Here is a 23,961-nt window from a genome sequence, read left to right as displayed (position 1 = left end):
CTTTACTGTTTTTTTTCTTTATGGTCCCCACTTCTCTGTTGTTTATCTGTATGGCCTATGGCTGGTTCTTTGATTGTTTTGGCTTCCTGGATAATTAATTTTGCGGGTTAAAACTAATTAAGGAGGTGGGCTATGTTTAGTTAGGTAATTGTGTTATGTTAGGACTGGTGAGTTAATTTCTGTGAAATGATCGGTTAAGGTGGAGCTGAGATTATTCCTTGGGGGCAAACAGGAACTAAGTTGGGACAAAAACTATGTCTAGACTGCAGAGTTCTATCAGAAAAACATACACAAATCGTGAACCTCAATTTGCGTCTCTTTTTCAGCTTTATTTCCGAAAGAGGCTTTTCCAAAATTTGGCCTGTCTACATAGGACCAAATTTCAGAAAAACCTCCTCTTATGGAACATCCCTTATTCCTCATACAATGAGGAATACAGGGATGCTGAAAGAACGTGTCTGCTTTTATGGAAACTGTTCCGAAAAAGCAGAAGCATTCCTTGGATGAAGCAGAGCTTTTCCAGGGTAGCCAAAAGGAAGAAGGAAGTTGGAATTGTACTTTCTGGAACCTCACCCAGTAAACATTAAATTATCTGCACCTGCAGACTTCTGCTAGTGTGGGTCTCTGTTTAGGTGAGAAGAACCAGGAGGCAAGAGGCACCAGCCCTCTAACAACGCACTGTAAGGGCACATCTACACAGAAGGGCTGTGTCTACATTGGCAAGTTATTCCGGAAAATCAGCCGCTTTTCTGGAAAAACTTGCCAGCTGTCTACACTGGCCGCTTGAATTTCCGCAAAAGCACTGACAATCTAATGTAAAATCATCAGTGCTTTTCCAGAAAAACTATGCTGCTCCCGTTCGGGCAAAAGTCTTTTTCCAGAAAACTGTTCCAGAAAAGGGCCAGTGTAGACAGCACAGTACTGTTTTCCGCAAAAAAGCCCCGATCGCGAAAATGACGATCAGGGCTTTTTTTGCGGAAAAGCGTGTCTAGATTGGCCACGGACACTTTTCCACAAAAAGTGCTTTTCCGTAAAAGCGTCCTGCCAATCTAGATGTGCTTTTCTGAAAATGCTTTTAACGGAAAACTTTTCCGTTAAAAGCATTTCCGGAAAATCATGCCAGTGTAGACGTAGCCCAGGGCTAAAGCCAAAATAAGCTATGCAACTTGAACTACGTCAATTGTGTAGCTTAAGTCGAAATAGCTTAACTTAGCTTTTGGCTCTGTCTGCACAGCAGGAAGTCTGAGAAAAAGCACTCTTCCTTCAACTTCCCTTACACCTTGTAAAATGAGGTTAATAGGAGTCAGAGTAAGAAGTCCTCCAGCTCACCGTTATTTCAACATTATGTGGGAATAACTGCTTGTAGCGTAAGTTCGAAATAACGGTGCTGTGTGGACATTGCCTAAGGACAAAGCCAAGCCAGGCCGAGTAGAACTGGAATGAGCCGCCCCAGGGGTGTTCACTGGAGGGTTGAGCATCTCCAATATGCAGGTTCAAAACTGTCCCATCTGCCTCCCAGTCTGGGGACCCCCATCCATACTGCTGTAGGTGCCAGTATTGCACCATATGGTGAAATCAGAACAGAGACAGATATTGTCAGTAAAGGCTCATCTCTGAAACCCTCTGGCTGCTGGGCCTTCCTCCCTTGCCCCACTGATGCTCCACAAGCATCTTCTCATTGCAGAGAACACTGCAAGACAGACTGTGACTAGCCTACCCATCTCTGGGCACCCAGGGGATGTTTGGAGTTTTGTTAACAACACTGAGCTTTGTACAAATAGCACAGGGAACATTTTGAAAAGCCAAAACCTTCTCACTCTGGGGCTATGTCTACACTGGCGAGTCTTGCACAAGAACATCTTGCACAAGGGTTCTTGTGCAAGAACTCTTGCTCAAGAACATGTCCACGCGGCCATGTGCTTTTGCACAAGAGCATCCATAGCAGTGTGGACGCTCTCTTGCGCAAGAAAGCTCTGATAGCCATTTTAGCCATAGAGCTTTCTTGCACAAGAAACCCCTGCCGTGCGTCCACACTGCCCTCTTGCGCAAGAGCTCTTGCACAAGAGAGCTTACACTTGTTAGAAAAGAGCGTTGCTCTTGTGCAAGAAGCCCTCTCTTCCCACGCTTTACTGTAAATATTCTTGCACAAGAGCGAGCGGGCAGTGTGGACGCTCTGCGGAAGAATGGCTGTTCTTGCACAAGAACCCGCCAGTGTAGACATAGCCTGGGTGTCTCTGGCCAGCCAGTGAGTGGCACAAAGTTTCCCAGCAGCACTGACTTTGAGTTGTTTAAAAAAAGACATTTAGGCTGTGTCTACACTGGCCAGTTACTCCGGAAAATCAGCCGCTTTTCCAGAATAACTTGCCAGCTGTCTACACTGGCCGCTTGAATTACTGGAAAAGCACTGATGATATAATGTAAAATCATCAGTGCTTTTCCGGAAAAACTATGCTGCTCCCATTCAGGCAAAAGTCTTTTTCCGGAAAACTGTTCCGGAAAAGGGCCAGTGTAGACAGCTGAGATTTCTTTTCCGCAAAAAAGCCCCAATTACAAAAATGACGATTGGGGCTTTTTTGCGGAAAAGCACGTCTAGATTGGCACGGACACTTTTCCGCAAAAAGTGCTTTTCCGGAAAAGCATCCTGCCAATCTAGATGCGCTTTTTCCGAAAATACTTCTAACAGAAAACTTTTCAGTTAAAAGCATTTCCAGGAAATCATGCCAGTGTAGACGTAGCCTTATAGTTCAAATGAAGTAGCCAACTGGTTAAAGTGTGGGATTGCTAATCCATTGTGTTCTGGATGCATGAGTTTGAATCCTACCCTCTTTGGTGTTTGCAGTCATTTCCCTTGCTTCTCACAGAGCTCTCTTCAGTTCAGTGACTGCCCCTTTCTGTAATGCTGCCTGCTGCCTGCCCATAAACCCCTTCACACTGTCCTTGAGAAAGGTGAAGAACTCCACAGAGACACCGGCAGATGTGACCCTCAATTCTTTCTGCCGGGGAAACATCAAAAAGCAGACTCCAGGCAACCAAGCTGTGGAGCTCTCTCTGAGATTGCCCCTGTCCCACCTGGATGTTGTCACAAACGCTCTGTGAGGTCACTGCCTCCCAAACCACCTTCAACCAATGAGCTGAGGTGCTGCAAAAGGCCTTTGTGATGTCATGTGGCCTTGCAAGGCTCATGGCCAGCCCCTTGGCATGCTTGAGCTGCTCCCCCTGTGTCACCCCCACTCAGGGCTGTAGTAAGTTGAGGTCAGTAACATGGAGTCAGCAGGCCTAAATAGAGGCCTATAACATGAAAACAGCAACAGGCCTGCAATCTAGTGAGCAAGACTTTGGTTCAGTAACAGGAGCCAAGAAAGAGGCCCTATTGATAACTGTGCGATTGTGTAAGTTAGGTCGAGCATGGAAGGACACAGGGAGGCACTGGGTACAGACTGTAAGCCAAAGGGGAGTAATGGAACATCTTAATAAGAAATGTCTTGGTACAAAAACTCCCTAAAAACTAATGCACAGACCGACCTAGGTTCAGGACCAGGTCGGAATTGACAGCATGAAGGATAGTAAGTAAGTCCCCCTTCCATAAGGTGAGGGGTGGTAACTAGGCAACAGAGGGTGGTAACCTGGTGCGTAAAGAAATGATGTAAGTTGTTTGTACCTGTCTATAAAAGGACACCACAGAGGGTGCTCTCCGGCCGACCTTGGGGGGGGGGGTGCACTAGGCACCTGAACGGCAGGTGTCATTGCCTAAACTTACAGAGTGCACAGTAGCTTAACTTTGACTAACTGCTGTTAATATCTGTTATATGGCAATAGGCCTGCCCGGTGTTGGTACCTTGTCAACGCGGGCCATAGTGCCCAGTGGTGTAACATTGTACTGATCTCTGTTACCAACTGGTAGAGCTTCGCATTTGACAATAAACCTGCTCGATTGATTTCAAACCTTGCCTGCATCTGTCGTTTCTGGGGCCTCTCAGAGATCTCCTGTGTTGACCCAAGTGCACGGGGTCTAACACTCTAGATAAAGGGAGTACCCATTGTTACGCACGCAGCCGAAAGTTTAACAACGGAGTAGAGGTCCTGTCAGGAGCGCGCCAGGACGACCCTGACCAGACGACGCTGACACTGACAGTCCAGACCACCGAAGGTTCTGGGGCTAGGGAACCTCACAGGCTGCTCAAGGTGCCACATGCAATCTGCAGACTTTAAGGCCAGAAGTGACAGTTAGATCCTCTAATCTGACCCCTCCCTGCATATCAGCAGCCTCCTGTGTGGCACAGCAGGTTTGCACCGAAGCACACCCCAGAAAGGCATCTGATCTGCATTGCCAGCCAGCCAGAGGAGAAGAAAGCACCACGCCCCTTGGTGTTGTCTGGGACCATAAACTAGAATAGTTTTACAGACCCTCTTTTGCAGCAGGCACTGTGGCTTATCTGGCTAATGCACCTGCCTAGTGAACAGGAGATCCTTGGTTCAACTCCCAGTAGTGCCTGGTTGTAGCCTTTGCTCACATTTTCCTGTGTTCATCTGGGACACAGAAGAGGCCTCCCCTGGCCACCTGTGTTACTGCTGGTTCAGGAAAAGGCTGATTGGAGAGGAGCAGTGGAAAGAAGGAAACCACATGCCTGGAGCGGGTGAAGAGGATGCTAGGACTGGCACTGGCAAGGCAGGGCTCTGACTGCAATTGCTGGGACAGGAGAGGCAGTGATACATGCCCTTGTGTGATCCCCTGGGGATGTCAGCACCCTGAGAGTGCTGCTCCTGCAGAAATGAAGTTTTTCACCTCCCTGGTGATGGGCAATGGGAGCAGCTGGGAGAAAAGTCCCAGAGAGCAGCCCCATGGCTAAGCTGGCCAAGGCACCAGCCAGGTAGGGTGGAGGTGAGGGATGCAGCACCCAGTGGTGCCTGACTAATGTGTCTGCTCTTCCCACCAGCCCTCGATATATAGCTGGAGTTGGCTTGTTTCTGTTGAGCTTGGCGGTGTCTTTATAGTGGGAGTACGTGGACAGCAAAGAGCAGGAGTACTGCACATGGGTGGGGGTGCCCTCTGGGTTCCATTTAGTGAGTCTCAGCTAGTCTCACTAAATCAAACTCCGGAAGATCAATCACAGCAGCGGTGATCTTCCCTGGAGTGAAGAGGTGGCCTAAGGGTGCAATGAGATGCAGACACTACCAGCCCTGCTGCTGGTATACTCACAGGCTACGTCTACACTGGCATGATTTTCCAAAAATGCTTTTAACAGAAAAGTTTTCTGTTAAAAGCATTTTCGGAAAAATCACGTCTAGATTGGCAGGATGCTTTTCCGCAAAAGCACTTTTTGCGGAAAAGCGTCCGTGGCCAATCTAGACACAGTTTTCCGCAAAAAAAGCCCCGATCACCATTTTTGCGAACGGGGCTTTTTTGCGGAAAACAGTACTGTGCTGTTTACACTGGCCCTCTTGCGCAAATGATTTGCACAAGAGGGCTTTTGCCCGAACGGGAGCAGCATAGTATTTCCGCAAGAACACTGACGATCTTACATGAAATCGTCAGTGTTCTTATGGAAATTCAAACGGCCAGTGTAGACAGCTGGCAAGTTTTTCCGCAAAAATCATCTGATTTTGCGGAAAAACTTGCCAATCTAGACACAGCCACAGAGACTCTGCTGCTGATTGTGAAATAGAAGCACATTTTATTTAAACAGCTGCCGTATGAAAGCACCTGACAGTCACACGGATTAATGAATGATCTGTGTTAAAGGCAGGTTGCCTTTAATTAGAGCCCCAATGTATGTTGTGAGCACAGAGGAATATGCCCCAGGCAGGCTGATAAAGGTGCCTGGTGTGTTTTTGTAACAGGCTCCTGCCCACTTCCAGTTGATTTTTTAGTCCCATATCATGGCAATTCCTCCCCACCCCAGGCAATACAAACTAGTTCATTCCTCCCCCGCTAGATGTAGTTCTTGTTCTTCTGCCACAGCACAGCCCATGGAGACCAAGGACCTGCCCGTGGGCTTTTAGATCACACCCTTGTTTAACGGATGGAAATAGAAACCAGACGCAGAGCAGGTTTGAACTGGTTTCGGCTGAGGGACAGGTTTGCCTGGTTTATGTGCATTCGTGGCACAGAGAAACATTAAGGGTTTGCAGCCATTTTCAGAATCCTCAAACAATGGAAATCTAGAATGTGACAAAACTGGAAAAGCAAATGTTTCCATTAAAGGTACTAATTTTTAAAAGGAGGAACTTGGATTTGAACCAAGGACTGTTAGATTTGCAAGCAAATACTCTACCACTGAGCTATACCCACAGAGCTGATATACTGCTGACTCACGGATCTTCAGGAAGCTCCATTTCTATTTCCAGACCAGAGGGGTTCAAAATGAGGTTTGTTTAAACTTTAAACGTGCAGGTAAATGCCCTGGCTTGGACACCCACCCGCAATGTTTCTCCCTCTCACAGACCTGCCGCCTCTCCAGGAGGTAGATGAACTGCAGGTCCAGTACAGGACAGCTCTCTGCCAGCATGGGCAGCAGCCAATGTACCAAATATCGCTGCGTCTGATCCAATCTTGGGGACTGGGCAGTAACAAAAGAGTTTTGTATAAGACACATCTCAAGTAGGATGGACCAGCACTGACCCCAGATTCTGATTGGTCCTAACACGGGATTTGTCCTGAAAGCAGCAGAGCTGGGGCAGGACAGAGAGACATGAAGCAGCTGGAGGGAAGCCAGGAGTGCGAAGGGCCAGCTTGAGAGCTGAGAATCACAGGTGCCCACCAAAGGCACCAGCTGTAGGTCCCATGGTGTAAGGGTCAGGGCTCAGAACTCTGGCTCCTGCAATCTGTGTTTAAATCTCCATAGGACGTGCTGGTTTGCTACAAAACCCTCACACCATGTACTTTGGCTTCCTTGTCCTGAGGTTCACCAAAGTGCATTTTATGCCACCTGCTGGGTGTCAGATGCCCAATGGAGCTCGGTCTCTTGTCTGGCTGGCTCAGGCATTGTCTACACTGCAGAGTTTTTGCTCCCAAACTGGCGGAGCGTCCACACCTCAAGCACGTTTTTGCGTAAGAAAATGTACAGTGAATCAACAGAACAGAGGGGCTACGTTTACACTGGCATGATTTTCCGAAAATGCTTTTATCGGAAAACTTTTCCATTAAAAGCATTTTCGGAAAAGCGCATCTAGATTGGCAGGACGCTTTTCTGCAAAAGCATATTTTGCAGAAAAGCGTCCGTGCCAATCTAGACCCGGTTTTCCACAAAAAAGCCCTGGTCGCCATTTTCGCGATCGGGGCTTTTTATGCGGAAAACAAATCTCATCTGTCTACACTGGCCCTTTTGTGCAAAAAGGAACTTTTGCCCGAATGGGAGCAGCATAGTATTTCCAGAAAAGCACTGACGATCTTACATGAGATCGTCAGTGCTTTTGCGGAAATTCAAGCGGCCAGTGTAGACAGCTGGCAAGTTTTTCCGGAAAAGCGGCTGATTTTGCGGAAAAACTTGCCAGTCTAGACACAGGGGGTTTTTCCGTATGGATATTCCTCTTTCGCTGAGGAATAACTCCTTTTTGCGCAGACGCTCTTGTGCAAAAAGGTGTGTGTGGACAGGAAACGGGGTGGGGATGGGTTTGCACAAAAACAGCCAATCAGAAGAAGCACAGGTGCCTGGTGGCCATTCTGTGAATGACAATCAGAGCTTTCTTGCGAGAACACGTCCATGCAGTCTGGACGCTCTCTTGCACAAAAGCACCTCGCTTTTTCAGTGCGCTTTTGTAGTGTGGAGACACTCTTGTGCAAGACGTTTTTGTGGAAGATCTCTTCAGCAAAAACTTCTGGCGCAAGAAGCCTGCAGTGTAGACGCAGCCTCAGTGGGGTAGCTGTGATAGGCTGGGGCTGTCACAGCTGCAGGACAGGTCACCCACATGGCCCCTGAGCTCAGCCCATGCTGGAGGCAGCCAGACAGTGTGAGCGGGTCAGAGGGGGGACACACGTATATTTGGGGAAGGGCCCTGAGTCCTGGCTCCCAGCCACACATCTTGGCACAAAGACCAAGGATCAGTGGAAGGAGAAGATGCTCCTAGCAGAGCTCTCGTCTTGCTTGCCAATGCTTCCATTGGGTTGACCTGATGGCCCAAACTCTTGTAGCCATAAGAGGGCAGGCTCTCCAGCCCACGCTGCTTCTGTCACAGTCAGGAGTGGATCAGCCCCCCTGGCAGGAGGCACCATCCCAGGTATCTGTCTGAAAGGAGCAGAAAGGGATGGGGAGTACGTGGAGAGGGTCTCGGGGGCTGAGTTGCTCTGGTTAGGGCTGTGGCCAAAACACCAGCCTCGCTGTGAGCAGGATTTGAACCTGCGCAGGGACACCCTATTGGATTTCAAGTCCAACGCCTTAACCACTCGGCCATCACAGCTGTGAGCTAAATAAGGCCCCCGGGACTAGGGAAACTGGTCAATAATCCACGTGTGTGGACGTCACCTGCCACACAGAATTCTAACAGCTCCCAGAGCACAGAGGGTGTTCGGGGGGTTCATTGCTGGGCTGTCGGGTGAAGCATCAAACCGGCTCCCTCCTGTGCGGCCTGTGAGTGTTGCAGAATCTGGTCACCTTGTGCCTGTGGCAACAGCCACACTGAGACCCTCTCCCCCCCTACCCCAATGAGCTGCCTGGACCTTGGCCGTGAAGCAGGAAGGGGCTGCAGCCGGCCAGGGAGCCCCCGGGCACCTGCGATTGCCGGCTTGGAAGTAAAAGGCAAGGCTGTGAGAGACGAGGCCCCCTGTCCCCTCCCCCCTCCTGAGGCAACAGGGCTTCCTCGTCCCCTTTGAGCTTGTGCGGAGGTGGGCGACACGGGCCCAGCTGCAGGTTTTGCACTGGGGCTTGCGCCCGAGCTGTGTGCCTCAGTGGGACTTGCTTCTTCCCCTCCATTCCTGCTTTACTCCCCCTCCTTTGGCAAGCAGTGCATAGGAGACAGCTGGACGAGCCGGCCTCCAAGGACAGAGGAGCCCAAGGCACAAGCTTCAAGCGGTGACAGGCCTGAGGCCCCTAGCTTGCCCAGGATCTCACCAAGGGGCTTTCTGTGGTGCTAGGAGGTGGCGGGAATGCCAGACCAAGGCCAGTGGGAGACGGAGCAGCGCCTGCCAGGGCAGAAAGGGGAGCTGCCAAGAACAAGACACAGTGTTTCTGCCCGGTTTGGATCGAGGGTCCTTTTGCATGTGAAGCCCACGTGTTAACCCACTGTGCGGGTGGGTTTTTCTGCCCCTCCCCTAGGATGCCACCCACACAGGTGGCATTTGCCCTGACACTTGCAGATGGGCCAACCTGCACAAAACTGCGCCCCTCGATGCCCTTCCGTGGCTCAGCCGGCAGAGTGGAGGCCTTGAATGGCTGTTTAACAAGAGAGCCTGCTATGGCTGATTTGATTCCTTCTTAAAGGAGAAATTCTTTTTTCCTCCCCTGGCAGAGCAAGAGAGGACTTACTGGGTCCCAGGTGCAGCAGCAAGGCAGACAAGGCCAATCTGGGACACCCTTCTGTGCTTTGGAGCCAAACAGGGGCTCAGCGTCAGGAAGAAAAACATCTGCCAAAGCCCGGGATTGAACCAGGGACCTTTAGATCTTCAGTCTAACGCTCTCCCAACTGAGCTACTTTGGCAGCTGTGGTTACAGCTACTTCCACTTCTCAGAGAAGTTTTTCGCAGCCGTAGCACAAAAGCGAGACGCTACTGCGAGTGGCCCACAAAGCAATACGAGATTTGCCTGCCTCCCTCATCTTGACTCTCTACTTTCCCCATTCCTGCCTCCTTTCCCACTGTCCCACTGGCTAAAAGGGACTGCGGCCGCCTGTGGCAGGGAAGTAGATGGGCAGCGAGACCCTGGTGGTAAGAGGACCCAGCCTTCTCTTTGCCACTTGGCCCTGGGTCCTACCTGCCAAACATTCACCCTGGTGAGGCGATTGGAAGTAAAAGGGGCATTTTCACACATACCAGCTTCTATAAGGAACCACACTTAAGTTGTGGGCCCTCGGCATGTGCTGTGAGTATCCTTGTGGCCCCTTGGGGCTTCCAAAGTTGAGTAGCTCTTGTTTAACAGGTAAAAACAACGAGAAGTCCTGTGGCATCTTATAGACTAACAGATTTATTGGAGCATAAGCTTTCGTGGGCAAAGACCCACTTCGTCAGATCTGTTAGTCTAGAAGGTGCCACAGGACTGCTCGCTGTTTTTGCAAATTCAGACTAACACGGCTACCCCTCTGATACTTGTGTAATGGATAATAACTTCGCATTTGATGGACAGATCTGACTGCATCATTCAGCCATGTGCAGCCTTCTTTGCAGGAAAGTCGCTACACAAATGAATGATACCCGAGCCTGGCCAGAAAAAGGCAGCAGAGGAAGTTTTTAAGCTTGTCTGATGTGGGAAAGTTTTCTCTGAGCCGCTGAATCCTTTTCAAACCCGGTTCCCAGCAGTGACCGGTGGCAACTGTCTGCAGACCGGGAGCTGTGAAATGATCGGCGAGGTTTGACTGACAAGGGCTGCAGGCCAGTCTGTGAGGCTATGTCTACACTGCAGCGCTATTTCGGGATACCGGAGTGTCCCAAAATAGCTTTCCCCCATCTCCACAGCAAGACCGTTATTTCAAAATAAAACAGGCTCGCTATTCCGACATCCCTGTAACCGTCCTTCATGAGGAGCAAGGGACATTTCCAATTAGCGGGTTATTTCTAAATTTGGTGCAGTGTAGACAGTGCCAAATTATGAAATAAACTATTTCAAAATAAATGACACAATTCATGTAGCTCACCACCCCAAGGTGCCTTATCCTGCTGATCTTCAGCCCACTGTAACACCTCCCTGGAGTTGGGGGGATTTGAACTCATGAGCCTTAGTGGTAGAATCCAGCATCTTACCTGTGATGCTACTGGAAGACTCAAAGTTCTAGCCTTACCTGTTTTGTCCTGCTTTCCTTAAGCCTGGCACTCGCTGCAGCCCTGGCAGGGTAGAGGTGGGAGCCAGGTAGCTCCCAGGGCTGGCAGGTAGTCTACATTGGTGCGATCTTGCGCAAAAGCACTTGCTTTTGCACAAAAACTTGCTGCCTGTCTATCCTGGCTGCGAGTTCTTGTGCAAGAGCACTGACGTTCTAATGTATGAAATCAGTGCTTCTTGCACAAGAACTGTGACGCTCCCGCTCAGGAATAAGCCCTTTTGCTCAACTGTTCTTGCGCAAGAGGCCAGTATAGATAGGCAACATGAATTTCTTGCGCAAGAAAGCCCGATGGTTAAAATGGCCATCGGAGCTTTCTTGCACAAGAGAGCGTCTACACTGGCATGGATTCATGGATGCTCTTGCACAAAAGCACATCTCTTGTGCAAAGGCACATGCCAGTGTAGACGCTCTCTTCTGGAAGAGTTTTTGCACAAGAACTCCTCTGCAAAAGAGTTCTTGTGCAAGATCATGCCAGTGTAGACGTAGCCTGAGAGAGCTGCCTGCAGGCTGGAGAAGGGGAAGCTGTTCTCAAGGGTGTCACAGTGTTTATTGTCGTTGTTGACATCCCAGCAGCCCCTACATGCCCCAGATGAGATCTGACCTCAGTTGTGGGGCCCCCTGCATAAAACCCAGTGAGGGACAATTCCTGCCCTGAGCCATTTACACTCTAACTGGACAAGAGAGACAAAGGGTGGGAGGAGAAACTGAGGCACAGTGAGGGGAAGTGACTTGTCCAAGCCCACTCAGCAGTCAGTGGCAGAGCTGGGTACACCTCCCCAATTTTCCAAGGCCAAAAGCCAGTGTCCTAACCACTAGGCCACGCTGCCCCATTAGCAGCACTGAGTAGTGATGGAGTGCAGCCCTTAGGCGGGAAAGACGCCGTGATAACAGCCCAGGCCCAGCAGGGAGAAGAGGTTTCCGACTGGGATGCTGAGCTCCTGGGCTGCTCCATGAGGCACTAAACTCAGATGCTGCGGCTGGCACTAGAGGAGGTTACTGCAGCCGGCACTAGAGGAGGTCGCTGGGCTGGATGCTGGGTGGGACCCCAACTGCCTTGAGTCTGCCAACAACAGGGCTCCAGGCAGTGCTGGGCCATGCCAGGTACCACTGGGATCCGACTGGGTTGGAGCAAAATTAACCCCAGGCCGGAACTGCCCAGTGCCAGTCTGATCTGCGCGGGTGGCCACGGACCAGCCAACGTGGTTTCGTTAGCCCCACCAGGCAGCCTTTGGGAATCTCCCAGAATGCACTGCTGCCAGGAGCTGTACCGGGGATGGAGCGGCGGTCCCGAGGGTGTTGTCCTAAACCTTTTTAGTGGCAGCGCTGGGGCAATCCCCAACTGTGCTTAACAGAACTGCTCAATTAGGGGAGTCACTGACCAGTCCCCAGAACACAGGACACGCCCAGGCCCACCCTCACCCGTATCGGTCGGCCTCAGAGCACCTGTCCCTGCCTTTGTGAGACCGTCCCCACCTGCATCTTTCTGCATGGAGGGGCCACTCCTCCCTCCTGACCCCCTCCCTCACCGGCGTCCTGCTGCATCCTCGGCCTCCTCCTGCCTTTTTGCACTGGACAAAACCGTGTCCAGGGCTGAGTCCCTGCCGGACAGGGACAGAGCCCCACCCAGCTGGCACTGTGCAGATTAAAGCCAGACAAACTGCATCTGCACGGCTGCAAACAGAGTATGGGAGAGGGGAAAGGTTCTGGGGGTCCCGGGACTCCAGCTGCCACCGTTACCACAGTGGTTCCGGACGGGGCTCTGGGCCCTTTACATCACCACAGGAAAGTGTTCAGGGGGGCAGTGAGGACTGGATGCCCCCAGCCCTGCCCCTTCCACCCGAGGCCCCGTCCGGTCAGGGATTGTGGAGCTCCCTTCCCACCTCCCAGCCCCCACCTGCCAGTGCCACTTTGCACAGGTGCCAGGCAACACTGTCCGCTTGGCTGAGCCTCCCTGTATCTCACGGCTCCCTGTATTTCACGGCTCCCTGTATCTCACGGCTCCCTGTATTTCACGGCTTCCTGTATCTCACAGCTCCCTGTCTCTCACAGCTCCCTGTATCTCACGGCTTCCTGTATCTCACGGCTTCCTGTATCTCACGGCTCCCTGTATCTCATGGCTCCCTGTATCTCATGGCTCCCTGTCTCTCATGGCTCCCTGTATCTCACAGCTCCCTGTATCTCACGGCTTCCTGTATCTCATGGCTCCCTGTATCTTACAGCTCCCTGTATCTCACAGCTCCCTGTATCTCACAGCTCCCTGTATCTCACAGCTCCCTGTATCTCACGGCTCCCTGTATCTCACGGCTTCCTGTCTCTCACGGCTCCCTGTATCTCACGGCTCCCTGTATCTCACAGCTCCCTGTCTCTCACAGCTTCCTGTATCTCACGGCTCCCTGTATTTCACGGCTCCCTGTATCTCATGGCTTCCTGTATCTCATGGCTTCCTGTATCTCATGGCTTCCTGTCTCTCACAGCTCCCTGTATCTCACAGCTCCCTGTATCTCACGGCTTCCTGTCTCTCACAGCTCCCTGTATCTCACGGCTCCCTGTATCTCCCGGCTCCCTGTATCTCCCGGCTCCCTGTATCTTGTGGAGTTTGCCTTGGTGCTTAGACCAGCTCTATCCAACCCGTGCAGCCCGCAGGGCCTCAGGGCCTGAATTCCCAACCCATGTTTAAACCTTGGTGGCTTCTGGGAAGTGTGTCGCGTAGGGATTTAAATCTTCTCAAACACCAAAATGTGCATCTAGACTACACTCCTCTTTCGACAGAGGAATGCAAAAGAGGGAAATCGAAAATGCAAAAGAAGCGCTGATTTACAAATCTCACGCTTCGTGTGCATAATCTCTTCTGATCACTTTTTTGGAAGAGATTTTTTTTGGAAAAAAAAAAGCAGTCTAAACGGGGTTCTTTCGGGGGAAAAAAAAAAAAACCCTTTTTCAAAAGACTCCTGTAAACCTCATTTTTTTTCAGGAATAAGGGTTCTTTCGAAAAAAGGGTTGGTTTTTTCCCAAAAGAACCCCATCTAGACGCCTTTTTTTTTTAAATCTGAAAAAGAGATCGGAAGAGATTATGGAAATGAAGCGCGAGATTTGTAAACCAGCACTTCATTTGCATTTTCGATTTCCCTCATTTGCATTCCTCTTTCAAAAGAGGAATGTAGTCTAGACAAGTGTTTCGCAACTTTTTTTATAAAGTACCCCTTTTTAAAAAAAAATGTTTGTTAAGTACCCCCGGTACCTACAGTTTTCAGACACACAAATTTTTTTTCTACCATTGCAGCACATTTGTTTAAACAACTTACCATATTTTAGTGCATATCACCTGCGGGTTATATGCGTTTTTACAAACCCCGCAACTCCCCCGTGGGGTATACTCAGGTGCGGGGTATACAAAATTTTTTAAACTCACCTGGTGAGTTCCTGCGCAGCCTCCGAGTGGGGGAGAGCTCACCCCCCTGGTTTCTACACAGCCACAGGAACCAGGGGGGTGAGCGCTCCCCGCCCAGAGGCTGGAGGCTGACGGCTGTGCAGGAACCGGGAGATGAGAACTCCCCTGTCCCTTCCTGCGGCTGCGCAGGAACCAGGGGGATAAGCACTCCTCCTCCCGGAGGCTGGAGGAACCGGGGCAGTGAGTGCCTGCAGGAACCAGGGGGAATTAGGCTGGCTAATTCCCCCCCCCCCACACACACACACCCCGGCACCGTAAATTAGTGAATATCCCCCCCGGCACAGAAAAGTCTTGTAAACCCTGCTGGTTATACTCGTGCATGGGGTATACAAGATTTTTTTTACTCCATTTGGAAAAATCGCGGGGTATATTCGGGTGCGGGGCATATTCAGGTGCGGGATATATTTGCTAAAATACGGTAATTGTAGCCGGGCAGGTGATGAAATTTTTGGGGTGTAAAAATTACAAAAATAATAAAGCACTGTAAAACTTAACACAAAAATTCAGTTTTCTCCACATTTCAGTTGTGCTGACGTACCCTCCTAGACTTCTCTCGCGTACCTCTAAGGGTACTCGTACCATGCTTAAAAAACAGTGATCTAGATGCACCCCAATTCACCCCCAGTATGATCCACAGCCTGTTGCATGCCGTGCCACTAATCAGTTCACTGATACCCATAAAGCTGGGTGATAATTGAGATCGCTCTCTAATTAGACCCGTCTAAAAAGACTCTGAATTGGTAACAGATCAGATGATGTCACACTCACGGGTGGCCTGTGAGCCTAGGCAAACTAGGCAGTTGCCTAGGGCGCCGCCGGCCCCGGCGCCCCATGATGATGTCACGGGGCGCCGGGGGTGCCCCCTGATTACGTCACAGCCATTGACGGCCGTGCAGGCAGGGGCGCCGGTTGCACCTTCTGCCTGGGGCACCAGCTGCCGCAGCTGGCCTCAGGCTGCTCCTGGTCACACCCCCTGTCTCCATTAATAAGGTTTCATCTCCTTGGTGGGCCCGGCTGTCACACAGCGACTGGGACCAACACTCACTTTGGCTTTGCATGGAAAAATGCCCCGTTCCTCACTCCTCCCCACGAAACCTCCCCACTCATGTCTGTTTCTTCAGGAGAAATTTCAGGCCCGTTTGAAGACTCTGAGGGAGGAGAGAGAAAAGCTACTGGGATGGAAAGCGACAGGAGAGAGGAGAAGCCAGGAGTATCTGGTAGGTGCCTGTGGTTATGAAGGGGCTGGGGCAGACAGGGGGAGGGCCGTTTGGAGGCAGACTCCTGTGTGGCCTTGGGAAAAGTGGGAGAGTGAGTTTCTCCAAGACCATGGATTGCTGGGTTAGATCCACGTGTGGACAGGCCCTCAGCTGAGTTAATGTGACTTTCCCAGAAATCCTCCCTCAGGCAGCTGAATGGTCCCGTGAAGGGCTGTCGGCTGGGTCTGGCCACTTGGTGCACTAACTTTTTTGTTTCTTTTTTGTCCCCTGGCATCTCTACCAGGCTGGGGCTGAGTCCTGACTCCTGCTGCTCTGGCTGTGAATTCCTACAACCCATGAATAACAAAACACGCTGCCCACGATGGGCAGGGAACCGTCCCTTTCAGAGGGACCCAGGGGCCGAAGGGGAAGCTCGAGAGATTCCTCTGCCTTGTTCCCACAGAGTAGAGTCAAATGTCAGAAATTTGAGGGTTTTCCAAGAAGTTGTCCCTGCTGCGCACTCAGCTCCCCATGAAAGGGCCCCGGGCTCCATTCATGCCCCTGACCAGCCCTTTCCTTGTTTTCATCCAGAATCAGACACAAACCGAGAGGCAGAGGATTGTGGCCGAGTTTCAGCAGCTGCGGCAGTTCCTGGAGGTTCAAGAGCGACTGCTGCTGGCCCAGCTGAAGAAGCTGGACGAGGAGATTGGGAGGCTCCAGGCTGACAATGTCCGGAAACTCTCCGCGCAGATTTCCTGTCTCAGCCAGCTGATCGGGGAGGGAGCTGGAGGGGAAGTGTCAGCAGCCAGCGTGTGAATTCCTGCAGGTGAGACTGAGGGAGAAACATCCCAGCTCCACGCACAGGGAAGGGAGGCTCCTGAATCACACGCACTAGGGTCACAGCCGTCAGATCTGGGTGTAACTCGGCGTGTGCACTGCTGACATGTGAGTGACTGTTGTGCTTTGCAGAGCTACAGGCACAGAGATATTAGAGATGGCAAAGCCCCATTCGCTCAGGGGAATCACAGATTTGTGAAATCCCTTCTCTAGCCCCTGTGTGTGTCCGATGGGGCTGAGATTCTTTTTTTTCTCTCTCTCCCCTCCAGGATGCCAGAAGTGCTTTGAGCAGGTATGTGGCTCCCTTACCCCCCTCACGCTGCCCAACTCTGGGAAGGAGCTTGGAGCTGATGTGAGCACCACATCCCCCCAGGGCTCTACAGCCAGATGTGAGGGGAAGGGCACAGGCTGGCCACAAATCTCCCTGATCAGCTTCAACCTGAGGGTCTCACCCTGGCACAGCAGACTCTGGAATTCTCCATTCAGAGGCACAGTCTGACCTCAGGAGTTTCCTAGAGCTGTTGCCTCCCTGGGGACTGGCTCCCTGGGGACTGTGGGGGTGGAACATGGGCCTGTCACTGCTGGGCACTGGGCACCGTTCAGCCTAGGGCAGTAAGGGTCAAGAGTCTTTCCCGCCCAAGGGCTGTTTGGAGACCTGTGTGGCATGAGCTGGGGAGGGGGGAGCTGGTGTCTCAGTCTTGTTCCGAGCGGGCAGATTCCCACAGCCCTTCCCCTGGGAACCTCCTGTTCCTCAGCGCCTGGAGGCCCACACGTGAGCTGGCCGTGGAGTCTCAATTCCCCTTTTGTCCCCAGAGCTGGTCTCCCCAGGCCAGATTTCAAGAATATTAAGGCTACGTCTAGATTGGCAAGATTTAGAGCAAATACTCTAAACGCAAGAGTTTTTGCGTTCGAGTATTTGAGTAAGAGAGTGTCTACACTGGCATGTGCCTTTGCGCGAAAGATTTGCTTTTGTGCAAAAGCATCCGTGCCCGTGTAGACGCTCTCTTGGGCAAGAAAGCTCTGACGGCCATTTTAACCATCAGGCTTTCTTGCGCAAGAAATTGATGTTACCTGTCTACACTGGCGTCTTGCGCAAGAACACTTGCACAAGAGGACTTATCCCTGAGCAGGAGCGTCAGAGTATTTGCACAAGAAGCACTGATTTCATACAGTAGAACGTCAGTGTTCTTGCACAAATACTCATGGCCAGTGTAGACAGGCGGCAAGATTTTGCGCAAAATCATGCCAATGTAGACACAGCGTAAGAAATCCGTTGAGGGGAAGATTGAATGGCCAGGGGAGAAGCAAAGAGATTCTAACTCCAAGCCCATGAGAGCAGTGACTCGGTAGCCAGAACTGAAGAAGTGAGTCACTCAGTGCAGTATCACCCTGTGACATTGTTTCTCTCCAGGTGTGAGACGGGGCAGTTCCAGCAGCCCGAGGAGATTTCTCTTGAGCTGGAAAAACGAATCGGTGGTTTCTCCCAGAAAGCAACTGCCCTGTCGGAGAGTCTGAGGGAGTTCAAAGGTACCTAGAAGGGATCAAGGAGGAGAAAGTGACCGTTTAGATTTTGAGGGCTGCCCTTTAGGCCCCAGGGCTTGGTTCTCAGAGCGGCTAGGCCCCCTGCCTGGAAGTAGCCCATACTCTGGCACAGTTCAGAGCTGCCTCTGGAACCAAGGCTGCCTCTGTTTTAAGCAGCCCTCAAGCATGACGTCAGGGGTTCCAACTTTAGGGTGGGCTACTGACTCCTCTGCTCTCCATACATGGATTGAATGACTTGAACGACAAGCCGTCAATGAAAGGCCATTTCTTAGACCTGCACCCAGCCTGTCACAGAGCCCCTTCTAAACAGTAAGAGCTAGGACCAGCCAGTTCGGAGCACAGCTTCCTCTTGCCACCCCTTAAAGCAAGGTCAGGGTTTGGTTGTGCCAGGACAATGGGATGTGCCCAGAATGGGATTGTTTCTCAGAAAACCAGAAAACAAAGCAAATCACCAGGCAGGTGTAGGGGGCTGTCTGAGGGCATGGCCCCCAGGACTGTTCCAAACCCAAGCCTCCTACCACCTAGGTACAATTTAGGGAAGACCAGGAGCTGCAGAAGCCATGGAGAGAGGCTTCTTGCCTGGCCCCAAGTGGCTGCAGTGAGAGATGGCTGGGGTTGTCTGGGGCATCCTGCCTGCTTAACCCCTCACCCCCAGCCTCAGCCCCCAAGCAATGATTTAAATGAACCATAAGAACATAAGAAGGGTCAGACCAAAGGTCCATCCAGCCCAGTATCCTGTCTGCCAATAGTGGCCAATGCCAGGTACCCCAGAGGAAGTGACCTGAACAGGTAATGATCAAGCGATCTCTCTCCTGCCCTCCATCTCCACCCTCTGGCAAACAGAGGCTAGGGACACCATTCCTTACCCATCCTGGCTAATAGCCATTACTGGACTTAACCTCCATGAATTTATCTAGCTCTTTTTTAAACCCTGTTATAGTCCTGGCCTTCACAGCCTCCTCAGGCAAGGAGTTCCACAGGTTGACTGTGCGCTGTGTGAAGAAGAACTTCCTTTTATTTGTTTTAAACCTGCTGCCCATTCATTTCATTTGGTAACCCCTAGTTTTTATATTTCAGGAATAAGTAAATAACTTTTCCTTGTTCACTTTCTCCACACCATGTACATTTTCATTTTATTTCAATAATAAACCCACAACAATGAATTGAGTTAAGGAGTTGAGTGGCGCTGGCTAAATCTTCTAGTCTAGACTATCGCACAAGAGACCCAGAAATCTTCTATTATTAAATACCGGTGTTTGTCTCAGTGGCTACGTCTAGACTGGCATGATTTTCTGGAAATGCTTTTAATGGAAAAGTTTTCCATTAAAAGCATTTTCGGAAAAGCGCGTCTAGATTGGCCATGGACACTTTTCTGCAAAAGCACTTTTTGTGGAAAAGCGTCCGTGGCCAATCTAGACGCGCTTTTCCGCAAGAAAGCCCCGATCGTCATTTTCGCAATCGGGGCTTTTTTGCGGAAAACAAATCTCAGCTGTCTACATTGGGACTTTTGCGCAAAAGTTTTGCGCAAGAGGGACTTTTGCCCGAACGGGAGCAGCATAGTATTTCCGCAAAAAGCACTGATTTCTTACAGTAGGAAGTCAGTGCTTTCGTGGAAATTCAAGTGGCCAGTGTAGACAGCTGGCAAGTTTTTCCGGAAAAGCGGCTGATTTTCTGGAAAAACTGGCCAGTCTAGACACAGCCAGCCTGTTCTGTCATAGTTTAAATGCAGTCTGTGTGGAGGGGGATGCTGTTATAAATATGAGAGCCTGAAATCTCACCTCCTTTTTATCCTTTTGCCCACCAGACACTCTGCCATTTGCCCTGGAGGGAGCAAGAGGAAAATCCCTAGGAGCATTCAGACAGGGTGAGATTTCAAGTGGAGATTAAATTAAATATTTAAATGTCTTTAAAAGAAGAGAAAATTCCAGTGAAAGCATTTTCCTGAGATTGTAGCTAAAGTTACCAACCAAACCCACAGCGACCGTGCCACGCTCAGCCCTGAAACTAACTCACTGACCAGTGAGGAGACCCAGAGGCACAGGGTCACATGTGACCAGGGGGCCTGTGGCCTGCCCATTTTAAGAAGTAGCCTTCCTACATCTTAACATGAGGATAGTTTGGGGGCTGTGACCCCACAAGCTGCAAGCCCTGGGCGGGGCTGGAGCTTTGCAGACAGGGGCTGCGCTTTGTGGTGGGGCATCTGATCAGCTCTCTCCCCCACCCCCTGCCCTCAATGAAATACAGCTCCTGCCTGGGGCAGAGGCAGCCTCTTCCCTGTGCTGGTCCCTCCCAGTGGTCTCACCTCTGCGCCTCTTCCTCCCAGGCCTTGGCCAGGCTGGAAGGCAGAGCTGGTCAGGTCCCCATTGAGCCTGGGCAGCTTTGAAGAGCCCTGGACCCTCCACCTGCCCTGGGCAGGCACTTCAGGGAGCAGGCACGTGGGCTGGGGGCTGCTCTCAAGGCCCCTGGATCTTGACCCAGGCCAGGTAGAGAGTCAGAGTCTCTCCACAGCAGCCAAGGCTCCCAGTCTGGCCAAGGGGTGGGGCCTCAGTCGCAAGAAAAGTGGGGCAGAGCCATGGAAGGTCACGGGCTCTGGAGCCTCGTATCCTCCCCCCCCGCAACACACACCCACCCACCACATATGACCAAGATTCCAGAACTCCCGGGGGGACCCCCAGCTGATGTGACCAAGATTCCAGAACTCCCGGGGGGGAATCCCCAGCTGATGTGACCAAGATTCCGGAACTCCCAGGGGGATCCCCAGCTGATGTGATACACACACATTCCTGACACCCACGTTGGGGCTGAGTTCCCGCCCAGGCGGCTGCACCGATACCCGCTCCCCAAGTAGCACCCTCCCCAAGCTCTGCACACAAGCGAGGAAACGGATGAAGTGGGTCCAACTCCACCAGGTGAGGCACTGCAGTGACAGCTCGGCTCAGCCTCAGGGGCCGAGGGCAGAGGCAGCTTCCGGGGACCCAGGCCTGTCCCAGCCACAACAGGGCTGCTGGGGTGGGTGAGAAATGGCCCCAGCATCCCCCTGGGCTGAGCTTGGCCCCTCACACTCTGATTCTCTCCCCGCAGTGACTGTGACTCTGGATCCAGACACGGCTCATCCTGACCTCGTCCTGTCCGGGGATCGGAAAGGTGTGAGGCAGGCGGACACACGGAAGCCACGGCCCAAGAACCCTGAGAGATTTGACTCTGAGCTCTGTGTGCTGGGCTGTGAGAAATTCACCTCGGGGAGACATTGCTGGGAGGTGGAGGTGGGGAATGGGGGATACTGGGCTGTGGGGGTGGCCAGAGAGTCTGTGAACAGGAAGGGACAGATCAGTCTTACCCCAGAGGGGGGGATCTGGGCCGTGCGGCTGTGTGGGGAGCATTTCCTGGCTCTCGCCTCCCCTGCAACCTCCCTACCCCTGAGCCGGGCCCCCAGCAGGATCCGGGTTTGCCTGGACTGTGACTGGGGGCAGGTGACATTTATAAATGCTGGTGACGAGGCCCCGATCTTCACTTTCCCACCCGGCTCCCTCCTGGGGGAGAGAATCCGCCCCTGGTTCCGGGTGGGGCTGGGATCCCGGCTCCAACTGTGTCCCTGAGACTCCCAGGGGACACTCTGGCCTCACACACCCCAGTCTCTGTCTCGTCTCCCTGTGCACTGGCTGTCTTGCTGTCTCGGTGACAACCCTGGAGGCAGCTGCAGGTCTCAGCTCTGGGCAGCCTCTGACCTTTCCCACCCCAGAAAGCACCGAGCCACAGGGGCAGATGTGGGGCCAGGCAGCTGTGGGGTGGCAGAGCCACGGCTAATTACAGTTCATCTTCAAGTTTGACACAATCAGCTCAGGATTAAACAAAGACTGTGAATGGCTCGCTAACTACAAAAGCAGCTTCTCCTCTCTTGGAATTCACACCTCCAGGTCAGCTACTAGAAGTGGGCCTCATCCTCCCTGATTGGATCCACCTCCTCTCCAGCCTGATCCTGGCCTGCATATTTATACCTGCCTCTGGAAATTTCCACTACATGCATTTGATGAAGTGGGTCTTTGCCCACGAAAGCTTATGCCCCAACACTACAGTTAGTCTATAAGGTGCCACAGGACTCCTCTCCACTTTAGCTAATGAATTGGGGTTTGGGGAGAAGCTGAAGGCTCTGCACCCGCAGGGCGCCTGGAAGAGGGAGACCCGGGGATCAGGGATTATGCATTCACTCCGATACCACAGTAGAAATGAGGGGCTAACGCAGACCCCATAGAAAGGGCTTTCCCATCTGCGCAGTAAATCTGCCTCTGGGAGAGGCTGTAGTTAAAGTTTTCACAGCTGGGAGGAATGTCGCCAGGCCAACCTAATTTTCATATGTCAACCGGGACACAGGAAGAATAAAGCCGTACGCCTACGCTCCAGTCGCTACTAGAGCACAGGGCTCCCTGCCCACACAAAGGTGGGGCTCTGGGAAAGGGAGCTGCCGGCTGCTTTTTGTTTCTACCCTGTTCAGGGCACAGGAATGTGCCAACGTTGTTTGTAAATAATAAAGTTTGCACCAAAGAAACCCCCCCGACGCCTACAATTAATGTCTCCTGCCAGTGGCAGAACCGAGCGAGGCCCCAGAGACTGGCTGGGGGTTGAGGCCAAAGGTGCCAGGGTACTTCCTGTGTCGGGATCTAGCCCCACGGCAGCAAACGTGTAGGTAGGAACATTTGCAGAGAGCCCGGCGGCTCAGAACCTGGGCCGAGAAGCAGGTCGCGGCTCACTGGGGATTTCAGCATGTGCAGCTCTGTGTGCCAAGCCGTCCCCAACGTCCCTGCTCTCCAAGCCGACGCGCCTCCCCCAGAGTCACACAAACCCCAACATGGAGCCCTGGCTCGTATTTCCCCCCAGCAGCACCAGCCCCACTGGGGTTATAGGCTCAGGACTGGCCCGAGGAGACAAAATGGCAGGAGGAGATGGGGGCAGCTGGAATGCGGGGGGGATGGGTCAGATTGTTATTCCCCCTTCTGCATATGGAGGGTTACAAATTTAAACCTAGAACCCTTTTAGCTCTTAGGGAGTGTTTTTCAAGGGGCTGGGCTGTGACCCTCAGCGTACGTCTAGACTGGCATGTTTTTCCGGGATACCTGCCAGTCTCACCTGCCATTGCTTGACATGCCCAGAGGAGGAAGGTGTGTCGGGCTCCAGTCTGTGACTCTGCCATGACTATTAAGTCTGGCTCTGCTGCTCCTTCCTTGAAACAGCCTGGGGGCAAGAGGAAGAGCCTGGCAGCAGCCGATACAGGAACCAAACGTGTGGGCATCAGGTGAAGCAGTGCAAGACACAAACTCATCCCCCCTCAATCTCTAGCCAGGCTGTTAAAGACGAGGACCCCAACATACAGCAGCCACCCCACAGAACCAGCTGGGCCAAACAGCTAACTCTATTGGGCATCAGTCACCCAAGAGAGGGGAAAAACCTCACTCTGGGGCAGTTAAGGAAGCCGAGCATTTTGGTTACCCAGGGTTTGCCACCAAACTTCTCCCCAGAAGATCCCACTCAGATCTGTACTCCGATAGCAGGATTCAATGCCCTGAGTACAGCCCCTTACACCATGGGACCCACAAGCATGTCATTCTCTGGGCCCCTGTGACTCTTGGCTGGTAGGTTTACCATGTACACTTCTTGCTGCCCTTCCTCTCAGGGCACTCCCTCCTGGCCCCATCTCTGCAGCTCTCCTGCCGACGAGCATGTGCCTGGCCTGGGGTGGGAATTGGACACAGCCAGCTTTTGCAGCCCTGCCTGAGTCGCCACAGTCTTGGGTAGCAGCTTGCAAGGGTGGCAGATGGGTAGGAATTTTGGTGGTGCCCTGAATGCCCATCTGCACTTGAAAGGGAATCCTCTGAACTGTCATTCATGTTAAAATTCGACACTTTCCAAAAAGGACTCAACAAACACTTGAACTATCTCACCCATTACCAAGATAGTTTCCCCAATTATCACCTCTAATACCAT

General features: G+C 52.0%; 2 non-coding genes and 1 pseudogene across 3 annotated transcripts; 1 reads left to right on the top strand and 2 right to left on the bottom strand.

Annotated features, from left to right (window-relative positions):
• Positions 1–8,312: 8,312 nt before the first annotated feature.
• On the bottom strand, positions 8,313–8,394 carry TRNAS-UGA (transfer RNA serine (anticodon UGA)). The gene has a single exon. It is a non-coding gene; the product is annotated as a tRNA-Ser (tRNA).
• A 1,163-nt stretch (positions 8,395–9,557) lies between these two features.
• Positions 9,558–9,630, bottom strand: TRNAF-GAA (transfer RNA phenylalanine (anticodon GAA)). The gene has a single exon. It is a non-coding gene; the product is annotated as a tRNA-Phe (tRNA).
• Positions 9,631–15,337: 5,707 nt separating this feature from the next.
• LOC102454365 (E3 ubiquitin-protein ligase TRIM15-like) lies at positions 15,338–23,467 on the top strand (annotated as a pseudogene). Its single transcript, XR_016347319.1, has 6 exons — positions 15,338–15,627; positions 16,198–16,432; positions 16,713–16,735; positions 17,855–17,970; positions 19,790–19,849; positions 21,067–23,467. The product of XR_016347319.1 is annotated as an E3 ubiquitin-protein ligase TRIM15-like (transcript).
• The last annotated feature ends 494 nt before the right edge of the window (positions 23,468–23,961 follow it).

Source organism: Pelodiscus sinensis, chromosome 19, assembly GCF_052426305.1.
Source record: "Pelodiscus sinensis isolate ZL-2025 chromosome 19, ASM5242630v1, whole genome shotgun sequence".
Classification (NCBI taxonomy): Eukaryota; Metazoa; Chordata; order Testudines; family Trionychidae; genus Pelodiscus; species Pelodiscus sinensis.
The sequence above is the reverse complement of the archived record's forward strand: the minus strand, read 5'-3'. Positions and strand labels throughout refer to the sequence as shown.